The following is a 9972-nucleotide window of genomic DNA, read 5'->3' on the forward strand; positions in this document are numbered from 1 at the left end:
CTCCCCCCTCACCCCCATCCCAGGCCCTAAGAAGACCTTCCACATCAAACAGATATTCACCTGCACATCTGCTAATGTGGTATACTGTATCCGCTGTTCCCGTTGTGGCCTCCTCTACATCGGGGAAACCAAGCGGAGGCTTGGGGACCGCTTCGCGGAACACCTACGCTCAGTTTGGAACAAACAACTGCACCTCCCAGTCGCGAACCATTTCAATTCCCCCTCCCACTGCTTGGACGACATGTCCATCCTGGGCCTCCTGCAGTGCCACAACTATGCCACCCGAAGGTTGCAGGAACAGCAACTCATATTCTGCTTGGGAACCCTGCAGCCCAATGGTATCAATGTGGATTTCACAAGCTTCAAAATCTCCCCTCCCCCTACCGCATCCCAAAACCAGCCCAGCTCGTCCCCACCTCCCTAACCTGTCCTCCCACCTAACCATTTCTCCCACCTCAAGCCCCACCCCCATCTCCTACATACCAACCTCATCCCGCGCCCTTGACCTGTCCGTCCTCCCTGGACTGACCCACCCCTCCCTAACTCCCCACCTGCACTCACCTTTACTGGCTCCAACCCTGCCTCCTTGACCTGTCCGTCTCCTCTCCACCTATCTTCTCCTTTATCCACCTTCTATCCGCTTCCCCCTTTCCCCCTATTTATTTCAGAACCCTCTTCCCCTCCCCCATTTCTGAAGAAGGGTCTCGACCCGAAACGTCAGCTTTCCTGCTCCTCTGATGCTGCTTGGCCAGCTGTGTTCATCCAGCTCTACACCTTGTTATCTTATATTTATAATTACTGTCAGAGCCTGCAGAACTCTAAAATTCACTGTCTGACTAGTTTATTAGTGCAATAATCTACAAAACATGAACACTAATTCTGTATGGTTGTAGGCAACAATATGGGGCCAAGTGGAAGTCTATAATGGGTCACGGCCAATGCATAGAAAAATAGAAAAATGCAGATAGCAAGAATCTCAACGAGTTGTTGTATAAGATAATGGTTCTGAAGGGGTTTATGTTCATGTCACATTGGATCCACCTATTTTACTGATGTCATACACAACCTGTGTGCGGAGACGAAGAGTTCTATTCAGCTTTAGGTGGGTTCAGATGTATCTGTATCAGTTCTGTAATATCCTGGTAGTTGTACTGGGCTACAAGTCGTTCTACTTAATGTTGTTTGCAATAAACCGTCTTGTCATCCGAGAATAATGCCTCCCTCTGCAGATACTGTATGTTGGTATATCCTCTACCACTGATCACCGTGTAGGCCCACGATAAAGCAACGATTCATTGAGGCAACAAACTACCTTTAAAAAGTCTCCCACCCCGTAAGTTACAGATGGAAAATACAATAAGAAGCCAACAATGGTCATCTGGGAAACACTACATAAGTAATTCTTCACAGGCTCCATATATCTTCACAATTTGGTGGACTCACACCAACACCGTAGGTAGAATCCGAGCAGATGTTCTTTCTCCCTTTTAACACTCAAAGAACACTGCCACTGTGCGTATGTAGCATGTGCTCCCCCTAGTGTTGCAGTATAAATAAATACAACTATATACAAAAGTCTGAAAACAGAACGAAAAGATAAACATCTATAAATAATTCAAACTAAGATAGCATAAAGGGTCAAAGATAAATGCTACAATAACAAAAGTTTCAAAAAGAGATTTTCCATTGATGCCTATTTTTCTGGATCAACACAACATTTCTGAGGAAGGGTCCAGACCCGAAACGTCAGCTTTCCTGCTCCTCTGATGCTGCCTGGCCTGCTGTGTTCATCCAGCTCCACATCTTGCTGTCTCAGACTCCAGCATAGGCAGTTCCTACTATCTCCAACATTTTTAGTGACTCGTTTCTGATTAAAAGATTTATTTCACTCTCTGAGCTAGACTGGTGGAAACGAGTAAATGGGATCTACAACTAATACTGCATTAAATTAATAATTTAAATTAGTTAAATTATGTAGTTTAGAATCATCTAAAATAAACCAAGTGATTTCATTTATTGCAAATTTAATTCAGTAAATATATGAAATAAGGGTGAATAGAGATAATGGTACAATAAGTGTCACGCTTCTGAAGCTTGGTGTAGATGTATGAAAACATCATAATCTCGGGCAGCCACACCTGTAACGGAATACCAGCTCAGAGTTGTTGAGCTGGAGTTTCAGCTGCAGACTGTTGTTGAGCTAGAGTTTGAGGTGCAGACTGTGTGGGTCATCGGGAAGAGGGAAGAGTTGCAGCACAGGAGTCAGTCACACCCTTTAAAGCGAGTAATAGTACAGCCAAGAGGTGAAGAAATGTTAACTCCATTTCCGTCTCCAAAAATGTTGCCAGAACTGCTGAGTTTTTCCAGCATTTTCTGTGTTTATTTTAGCATTTTATGTCAGCTCATCAAAACTTCTTTTCCTGTAGTATTTGCCTCATTAAATTAAAATCTGCCCTTTTAAATGCTGGGTGTGTAGATCGCCTCGTTCTAACAAAATGCCATTTTAAAGGAATGCATCTGCTTGGAGTGACAGCGTGTTAATGGGCCCTTTGAACTACACAACTAGACCGGCAGGCACAGCTTACTTCAGGGACAAACATCACCCTCCACTCACCTTTACAGCCCCGACCCCAATACCACCCCAGAGCAAAGAGGAGCCGTGGAAATCAGTTAATCATTTCTCATCAGTTTCAAATGCCATCTGTTGATGATGGAATCTCTCAGATGAACGGTCAGCTGAAAAGCATTCTACACAAAGACCTTTCACCTGCTGTGTAATTCAGCATTAAAGGGGAGAGTAAAACTACATGCCACTGATCCAAGTCACGTAATACCCTGAGTTGGATAAGAATTGCTATTCCCTCATCAACACTAGGGCTGAATTCTGGAACTTCTTACCTAACAGAGCTGCAGGAGTCCTAATCAATATATTAGATTTAAAAAATGCAAATTTGTTGTGTGAAAATGCAACCATACTTCCTATGTTTAAACTCCTCATTGATTCTTATTTCCTGTTCAAAGACACATAGCAATTTAGAAAAGTCATGTTGTCAGCATACAAGTCATCCTTCCACAAATGGACTTTGGATTATTCAGTGAATATAAAAGTAAAGTTATATGTTGGTTTGATGTTTCTAAGGTTGCAAAAAATGGATAGAATTTCACATCTTATTAGTTTCTTCTAACTTGTTCCGAGCTTGAGAATTTTTTTTGCTGTTAAACACATCCTTCATCTTCAGAAAACTTATTTTAGGCCACCTCTAACTTTCTTCTAATTTATCACATTTGCTATTTTCTGTTGTAATTTATCCTAAGTAGGCAATATTACCTACTTGTTCCAATATGACATATTCCATTTCAATCTGCATTCTAGTTTCTGCCATTGTATTCCTTTTAACTGCCATTGGTTTTTTTTTGGTGTTCATACTCAATTCATAGTCTAAATTTTTAGTTTTTATTTGATCTTTCTCATTTGCCAAGTAGGGTCTGCTCTTTTTGGGCAAATCTACTCCCATGAACCTTTGCAACACAGCCTGTGTCATTTAATGGAAACTTTGTAAACAGTTATAAGGTACTGTTAAGTAAAACATCCATTTGTATGGTAAAATATTGAAGCTCACTACTAATGAAAATATACGGAGTCATGCTGAAAAGATTGTGGGTGGGATGAGGGTGGAGTTGACTTATATCTCAAGTATATGTGAAAATATGATTCTTGGAACCTAGGGAACTTGGGCACCTTGCATGTTGAGTCAACTCATACACCACATGTGCAGACACAAGAAACCTAACTGTTAAAAATTCATGATTACATGTAAGTATTCAGAGATGTTGATGTACTTTTGGAATACAAATTGAACGCAATTATACAAACCTGCGATACACTGACATTACAGCTGTACTCACAATAGGGATAGGGTTAGAATCAGAAGAGGCTATCCAAAATATCTCAGATCGAGCAAAATCTACATGTTTAGACTATGGATTGAGAGTGAAAACCAAAAAGACAAAAGCAATAAAAACTGAAAGAACTGCGGATGCTGTAAATCAGGAACAAAAACAAAGTTGCTGGAAAAGCTCAGCAGGTCTGGCATCATCTGTGAAGGAGAAAACAGAGTTAACGTTTCGGGTCCAGTGACTCTTCGTCAGAACAAAAGACAAAAGACAAAAGCAATGGCAGTTAGTAGGATTACATTGGGTGAATCTAGAATAAGCATTGAGATGGAATGTGTCACACTGGAACAAATAGATAATTTTATCTATTTAGGATAAATGATAACAGAAAATGGTAGATGCCGTGCAGAAATTAGAAGTTAGTGATAGACAGAAATATTTTTTGTGGAGGCGAAAGATAGATTAACAACAAGAACAACTCAAGCTTGAAACAAGGTTGAAAAAACTCCTACCTTGCTAAATTCTATCCACCTTTTTGCATACCTCAGAAACGTGGACAACAAGTAAAGATTCACTGAAGAAAATAGACACCTTTTGAAGTATAATTGCTAAAGTGTAAGCTAAAAATTCCATTTATACACTGTAAGATAAATGAAAAGGTACTTGATATTGCAAAAGCAAAAAGAAGTGATTCCTGGGCCCTTTGCTGATGATAGCGATGGATGAGGTGCCAGAAGACTGAAGGGTGGCTGATGTGGTGCCATTATTTAAGAATGGTGGTAAGGATAAGACAGGGAACTGTACAACAGTGAGCCTGACATTGGTGGTAAGTATGTTGTTGGAGGGGATTCTGAGGGACAGGATCTGCATATATTTGGAAAGGTAAGGACTGATTAGGCATAGTCAACATGGCTTTGTGCAGCGTGGGTTTCCTCCGGATGCTCCGGTTTCCTCCCATAGTCCAAAGATGTGCGTGCTAGGTGGATTGGCCATGCTAAATTGCCCATAGTGTTCAAGGATGTGTAGGTTAGGTGGGTTATAGGGGGATGGGTCTGGGTGGGATGTTTGAGGGTCCGTGTCGACTTGTTGGCCCAAAGGGCCTGTTTCCACACTGTCGGGATTCTATGATTCTATGAACTCATGTCTCACTAACGTGATTGAGTTTTTTGAAAAAGTGACAAAGAAAATTGATGAAGGTAGAATGGTGGACATTGTCTTTATGGGCTTTGGCAAGGAATTTGACAAGGTTCCGCATGGCAGACATGTTAACAAGGTTAGATCACATGGAATCCAGGGACAGCTAGCCATTTGAATATAAAATTGGCTTGAAGGTAGGAGGCAGAGGGTAATGGTGGAGGGTTGGTTTTCGGACTGGAGGCCTGTGACCAGCAGTGTGCCACAAGGATCAGTGCTGTGTCCACTGCTTTTTGTCATTTATATAAATGACTTGGATGTGAATATAGAAGGAATAGTTAGTAAGTTTGCAGATGACACCAAATTTTGTGGTGTAGTGGACAGTGAAGAAGGCTATCTCAGAGTATAATGGGACCTTGATTAGATGGGCTGATAGGCCAAGGAGTGGCAGATGGTGTTTAATTTAGATAAATGTGAGATGTTGCAATTCAGTAAGGCAAATCAGGGCAGGACTTGTACATTTAATGGTAGGATTCTGGGGAGTGTTACCAAACAAACAGACATTGAGATGCAGGTTCATAGATCCTTGAAGGTGGAGTCACAGGTAGACAGGATAGTGAAGAAGGCATTTGGGGGAGGCAATGGCCTAGTGGTAATATCACTGGAGTGTTAATCAAGAGATCCAGATAAGGTTCTGGGGACCTGGGTTCGAATTAAGCAGATAGTGGAATTTGAATTCAGTAAATATCTGGAATTAAGAATCCAATGATGACCACGAATCCATTGTTGGAAAAACCCATCTGATTCATTACTGTCCTTTAGGGTAGGAAACTGCCATCCTTACCTGGTTTGACCTACATGTGACTCCAGACCCACAGCAATGTGGTTGACACTTAACTGCCCTCTGGGCAGTTAGGGATAGTAGTAATAGTAAATGCTCCCTAGCCAGCAACACCCTCATCCCATGAATGAATAAAATAAACTTGCCTTTATTGGTCAGTACATTGAATATAGGAGTTGGGATGTCATGTTGTGGCCGTACAGGACATTTGTTAGGCGACTTTTGGAGTATTGCATCCAACTCTAGTCTCCTTGCTACAGGAAAGAGGTTGTTAAACTTGAACAGATGCAGAAAAGACTTACAAGGATGTTGTCAGGTTGGAGAGTTTGAGCTATAGGGAGAAGCTGAATAGGCTGGGGCTATTTTCCCTGGAATGATGGAGTTGAGGGGTGACTTTACAGAGATTTATAAAACCATGAGGGGCATGCATAGGGTAAAAGGCAAAGTCTTTTTCCCAGGGTAAGGGAGTTCAAAAATAGAGGGCTTAGGTTTAAGGTGAGAGGGGAATGATTTAAAAAGGACTAAAGGGGGATCTTTTTCACACAGAGTGTTATGCTTGTATGGAATGAGCCGCCAGAGGAACTCGTGGAGTCTGATACAATTATAACATTTAAAAGGCACCTGGATGGGTACATGGAATAGGAAGGGTTTAGAGGGATGTGGGCCAAATGCTGGCAAATGGGACAAGATGAATTTAGGATATCTGAGCGGCGTGGCCGAGTTGGACTAAAGGGTCTGTTTCCATGCTGTACAGTGCTATGACTCTATAAACTCTGAACAGTGACAGCCAGGAAAGAAAGTGTCAGTATTTTGGTCAGGGCTGAAAAATTAGATGTGTTTATCTCAGCGTAGGTGGGTCACAGATGTCAGAAAGTGATTACAGATGAACTACAGATGAGAGAGGATGGTGCAAAAAACATGAGCAGAGTATATCATGATAGCACACCTCCTGGCGGAGGTGACTAAAGGCAGCAGCAGTGTTACATACAAATAGAAATTCACTCTCTGTATTCCACACGTATATATTCAAAAAGTTGGCTTACCTTAAGACCTGGGATCAGAGCTCTGGTTCTCAAAACTGATCAAGTGAAAGAAAATAAGTAAACAGTTGAAACAGGAAGCGTTTTCTTCCGTCAGTTTTGGAGGAAATACATAATCTAAAAATGTGTATTGGTTTAACACATGTCAAAATGCCTATTTTTACTTAGGTGGAGAAAAAAAGAGTTCTTAAAAACAAGACACTAACTCTCAACAGTTTTTGCAGCAGTAATGTTCAGAAATATGCAAATACATATTGAAGTATAAGAGGCTACTGCAAGTGTTTCTAGAGGAAAATAACTTTAACTCGAACTTTGTTTCTAATTTACAGTTATGAACTTTGACAGAATTGAAATCCTTACTTCGGTTACACTCTTGGGGTCCCACTAGGTCAGATTAGATTTGAAGCATTCCTGGGCTACTGTTCCAATCCGTAAAAAACACAACTGTAACTTTCCTGATGGGTTATTTGGCAGCTGACACTGATCCCCATTTACGGTTGCAGTTGTTTCCGTATGTAGACGTTCGAGACCTTCAAAAATATACCTAAAACAATGGTTAGCTTGTGTGCTGAGAATCAGGGTGAACCACTAGTGTAAAATATCACCTTCTTTATTATTCACCACACAGCAGCTGCTCTGTGTCAGTGAATGTTAAACTCCTGTGCATTTTCACAACACAGGTCAGATACTTACTCGATTCCCTTGCACCAATGTGTAAAGTACCACTAAGCAATATTTGTGGAATTAAAAATTAAGACTGACTTCTAATGTAAGTATAGAATGTAATGATTATAAAGAAGGGTCAACTTATATATTGAGTACACAAAGAAAAATGCTTAAACAAAAACAGAAATCGCTGGAAAAGCTCAGCATGTCTTGCAGTATCTGTGGGGAGAAATCAGAATTAACGTTTTCGGTTGAGTAACTCTTCCTCAGAACTGATGGTAGCTGGGGAAATGTCAACTTACATGCAGAAGATGGGGTAGTGGGAGGGAGTAAGGAGTAAATGATAGGTGGAGATAGAGCCCAAAGAGAGAGATGAACAATTTGACAGACAAAGGAGTAGATAACAATCCAGCTAGGAGGATGAATAGCTATTACTGGGGATTGTTAGTGACTAACAATGGGCTGTGCGAAATAGCAGACCATGTGATAACAAGGCCTGGTGTTTGGAGGTTGGGCTAAGGCCATGGGAAAGCTCAAGCCCTAAAATTGTTGAACTCAATATTGAATCTAGAAGGCTACAGGGTCCTCAAGCAAAAAATGAGGTGCTGTTCTTCCAAATTGCGCTGAGCTTCGCTGGAGCACTGCGTCAAGCCTGAGAGAGAAATGTTGGCCAGGGAACAGGGTGGTGTGTTAAAGTGGCAGGCAACTGGAAGTTCAGGGTTTTTTTTGTGGACAGAACATGGAATGTTCTGTGAAGCAGTCACCCAGCCTACACTTCGCTTCCCCAATGTAGAGGAGACCACATTGTGAGCAGCAAATGCAGTAGATTAGATTCTGGGAAGTGCAGGTGAAGTGTTGCTTCACCTGGAAGGTATGTTTGGGCCCTTGGATACTGGGGAGGGATGAGGTAAATGAGCAGGTATTACACCTTCTGCAGTTGCAGTGGAAGATTGAAAGGGTGGTTTTGGGAGAGAAGGAAGAGTGGACCAGGGTGTCCTGGAGGGAACAGTCCCTGCAGAAGGATGACAAGGGAGGAGTGGGGGGAGCAGAGTATGTGTCTGGTGGTGGCATCTCACTGAAGTTGGTGGAAATGGCGGTTAATGATCCTCTGGATATGGATGCTGATGGAGTGGGAGGTAAGGACAAGGGGGGACCCTGTTGCAGTTGTGGGAGGGAAGAGAGGGGGTGAGGGCTGACATGTTGGAGATTGGTCAGACCTGGATGATGGCCCTCTCAACAACGGTGCTGGGGAATCCTCGGTTGAGGAAAAACGTGGACATTTCGGAGACTCCATTGTCGAAGTTGGTCTCATTGGAACAGATGCAATGGAGACTGAGGAACTGGGAGAATGGAATAGAGTCTTTACAGGAAAGAGGGTGTGAGGATGTTTATTCAAGATAACTGTGGGAGTCGATGGGTTTGTAATGGATATTGGCGGCCAGCCTATTCCCAGAAATGGAAACAGAAATGTCGAGGAAGGGAAGGGAAGAGAGGAGTCAAAGATAGACAAGGTGAAAGTGAAGGCAGGATGGAAATTGGAAGTGAAATCAATAAATATTTCCAATTCTGGATGAGAGAAGGAAGCAGCACCAATGATGGAGATGGTATTGTGGGTGAGGGTTGGAATAGGACCGGAACAAGGCATGTTCCCTGTACCCCACAAAGAGACAGGCATGACTGGGACCCATGTGGGTAACCATGGCCATCTGTCTGAGCTGAAGAAAATCAGAGGAGTTAAAAGAGACATTGTTCAGGGTGAGGACAAGTTTGGCCAGGCAGATGAGGCTGGTAGTAAATGGAGACGATTTGGGCCTTTTGTCTAGGAAGAGGCTGAGAGCCCTGAGACCATCCTGATGGGGGATGGACAAGTAAAGGGATTGCATATCCATGGTTAAGAGGAGACAGCTGGAGCCCACAAACTGGGAATTCTGAAACTGGCATAAAGCGTCAAAGGAATCGTAAATGTAAGTGGGCATGAACTGGACCATGTCTTGGATCACTTAGTATAGTGGTTCTTTTTGGATTTGGTGAAATGTAGTTAAGAGAAGACTTGACAACATAAATTTACTTAGATATGGACATTTGTTGAGTAATAATAAAAGATGAAATTGGAAGGAAAAAGAAGGATTGAAATGTGACCATCTATTAAGTAATTACAAAAGATGAGAAAGGAAGGAAAAGAAAGCAATGAACCTCACACCCTCCTGCCCGTCAGGGACCCCTCGATCAATGGCTGGTCAGGAGGCTTAGGCTTGTTCCTGGCACCATTCATGATCCCAGTCTGAGGTGAAGTCTGACGACTTGGAACAAAACTCTCTCTTACATAGTGTAACAAACAGCCAATACAGAAACCAGTACAGAAAAGCAACTTTGATTATGTCGTCTTTGGCACGTACA

General features: G+C 42.2%; 1 protein-coding gene across 1 annotated transcript in view; it reads right to left on the reverse strand.

The window, feature by feature from the left end:
• The window catches only part of LOC125482998 (probable G-protein coupled receptor 141), a 9770-nt gene extending 2817 nt beyond the window's left edge, over positions 1-6953 (reverse strand). Inside the window, exon 1 of the mRNA XM_048596247.1 lies at positions 6913-6953. The gene's annotated coding sequence lies outside the window, so the exon portion shown is untranslated. The remainder of the gene's footprint in view (positions 1-6912) is intronic.
• Between the last annotated feature and the right edge of the window lie 3019 nt (positions 6954-9972).

Source organism: Rhincodon typus, chromosome 4 (assembly GCF_021869965.1).
Source record: "Rhincodon typus isolate 14 chromosome 4, sRhiTyp1.1, whole genome shotgun sequence".
Lineage (NCBI taxonomy): Eukaryota > Metazoa > Chordata > Chondrichthyes > Orectolobiformes > Rhincodontidae > Rhincodon > Rhincodon typus.